Source organism: Sapajus apella, unplaced genomic scaffold (assembly GCF_009761245.1).
Source record: "Sapajus apella isolate SASKATOON/1434 unplaced genomic scaffold, GSC_monkey_1.0 scaffold16, whole genome shotgun sequence".
In the NCBI taxonomy this organism is placed as follows: Eukaryota; Metazoa; Chordata; class Mammalia; order Primates; family Cebidae; genus Sapajus; species Sapajus apella.
The window spans coordinates 4205258-4207745 of NW_022436956.1; the positions used below are offsets into that span (position 1 = coordinate 4205258).

A 2488-nucleotide genomic window follows, 5' to 3' on the forward strand; every position below is an offset into this window, starting at 1 on the left:
TTTTTTTTTTTTTTTTTTTTTTTTTTTTTTTTTTGTGGAGACAGAGTTTTGCTTGATTGCCGAGGCTGGAGGGCAATGGCGTGATCTCGGCTCAGTGCAAACTCCGCCTCCTGGGTTCCTGTGATTCTCCTGCCTCAGCCTCCCAAGTAGCTCAGAATACAGGCACGTGCCACCATGCCTGGCTAATTTTTGCATTTTTTAGTAGAGATTGGGTTTTACCATGTTGGCCAGGCTGGTCTCAAGCTCCTGACCTCAGGTGATCCACTTGCCTCAGCCTCCCAAAGTGCTGGGATTGCAGGTGTGAGCCACTGAACCTGGCTCAGAACTAGAATTTGAACCCCAACTTCTCTGCCTTGCAGCCTACTATATTCTACCATGTTTTCTCTGTCTCTTCATTAGTCTAGAAATACAGAGCTTAGAAAGGGGGGTGGACCCTGCTATGGTCTGAATACTTGTGTCCCCCAAAAATGTATATGCTGAAATTCTCACCTCCATGGTGATGTTATTAGTAGGTAGGGGCTTTGGGAAATGATTCAGTCATGAGGGTGGAGCCTTCACAAATGGGATTAGTGCCCTTATACAAGATGCCCCAGGGAGACCCTTCATCTCTTCCATCATGTGAAGATGGCATCTGTGAACCAGGAAGCAGCCCTCACCAGACACTGAATCTGCCAATGCTTTGATCTTGGGATTCCCAGCCTCTGGAAGTATGAGAAATAAATTTCTGTTGTTTATTAGTCCCCCATAAATGGTATTTTTTTTTAGCAACTTAAATGGACTAAAGGAGATCCCATCCCTGCTAGCCTCCTCTTCCACCCCTAAGCAATCATCTTGTGCCAACAGTGCTTCCCAGGACCCACCTCCCTTCAATCTAGATCCACCGCCTTCATGACAATGCTGATTCTCCTCCTTCCTTAAAACTTTGCCTATTGTGCTTCTAGTTGTTGTTTTTTTTTTTTTTTTTTTTTTTTTTGTCAGAAAAGCCCAATGTCTTCGTTTTATCTCAAACAGAGGGTGGTGCCTCCACATTTGCATTAGTGAATGTTTTGTTTCAGGAAATCAGTACAGTAGCCAAATTCCCCTTGTAGCCACTTTCCCTCACTCTGAGGAAGTAAGTTTCCAGTCCTCCATTTCTCCTGTGAGTTCTAATGCAGGGAAGGACAACACAGGCAAATTCCTAAACCAGAATCTTTTAAACCATTTGTGCCTGCTTGTTGTTTGAAGGAGTAGAGTGCTAATATGGTTTGGCTGTGTCCCCACCCAATTCTCACCTTGAACTGTAATAATCCCTGTGTGTTAAGGGTGGGGCCAGTTGGAGAAAATTGAATCATGGGAGTGGTTTCCCCCATGCTGTTCTCATGGTAGTAAATAAGTTTCACGGGATCTGATGGTTTTATAAATGGGAGTTTCCCTGCACAAGCACTCTTTGCCTGCTGCTATGTAAGACATCGCTTACTCTTCCTTTGTCTTCCACCATGACTGTGAGTCTTCCCCAGCCATGTGGAACTGTGAGTCCATTAAACCTCTTTCCTTTATAAATTACCCAGTCTTGGGTATGTCTTTATTACAATATGAGAATGGACTAATATAGTAAATTGGCACCGGTAGAGTGGGGTGCTGCTGTAAAGACACCTGAAAATCTGAAAGTGACTTTAGAATTGGGTAATAGGCAGAGGTTGGACCAGTTTGGAAGGCTCAGAAGACAGTTTGGAACTTCCTCGAGACTTGTTTAATGACTTTGACCAAAATGCTGATAGTGATATGGGCAATAAAGTCCAGGCTGAAGTGGTCTCAGATAGAGATGAGGAACTTGGGAACTTGAGCAAAGGTGGCTCTTGTTATACTTTAGCAAAGACACTGACAGCATGTTGCCACCATCCTGGAGATTTGCAGAACTTGGAACTTGAGAGGGATGATTTAGCAAATCTGCTGAAAGAAATTTCTAACCAGCAAAGCATTTAAGAGGTGACTTGAGTGCTGTTAAAAGCATTCAGCTTTGTGTATTCACAAAGGTATGCTTTGGAATTGTAATTTATGTTTAAAAGGGAAGCAGAGCATAAACATTCAGAAAGTCCACAGCCTGATAATACGATAGAAAAAGAAAACCCATTTTCTAAGGAGAAATTCAAGCTGGCCACAGAAATTTCCATAAGTAAGAGGGAGCCAAATTTTGATCACCAAAACAATGGGGATTATCTCTCCAGGGCATATCAGAGACCTTCCCAGCAGCCCTTCCCATCACAAGACTGAAGGCCTAGGAGGAAAAAATGGTTTTGTGGGATGTGCCCAGGAACCCCTGCTATGTGTAGCCTTGGTGCCCTACAGCCCAGCTTCTCCAGCCATGGCTAAAAGGGGCCAAGGTGCAGCTTAGGCCATCGCTTCAGAAGGTGCAAGCCCCAAGCCTTGGCAGCTTCCATGTGATGTTAAGTCTGCAGGTGCACAAAATTCAAGAACTGAGGTTTTGGAACCTTCACCTAGATTTCAGAGG

The 2488-nt window shown here is 44.1% G+C and overlaps 1 long non-coding RNA gene across 1 annotated transcript in view; it reads right to left on the reverse strand.

Moving 5' to 3' along the window:
• The window catches only part of LOC116555953, a 10721-nt gene extending 8860 nt beyond the window's left edge, over positions 1-1861 (reverse strand). The window contains exon 1 of the long non-coding RNA XR_004270764.1: positions 1705-1861. This is a non-coding gene — a long non-coding RNA (uncharacterized LOC116555953). The remainder of the gene's footprint in view (positions 1-1704) is intronic.
• Positions 1862-2488: the final 627 nt, after the last annotated feature.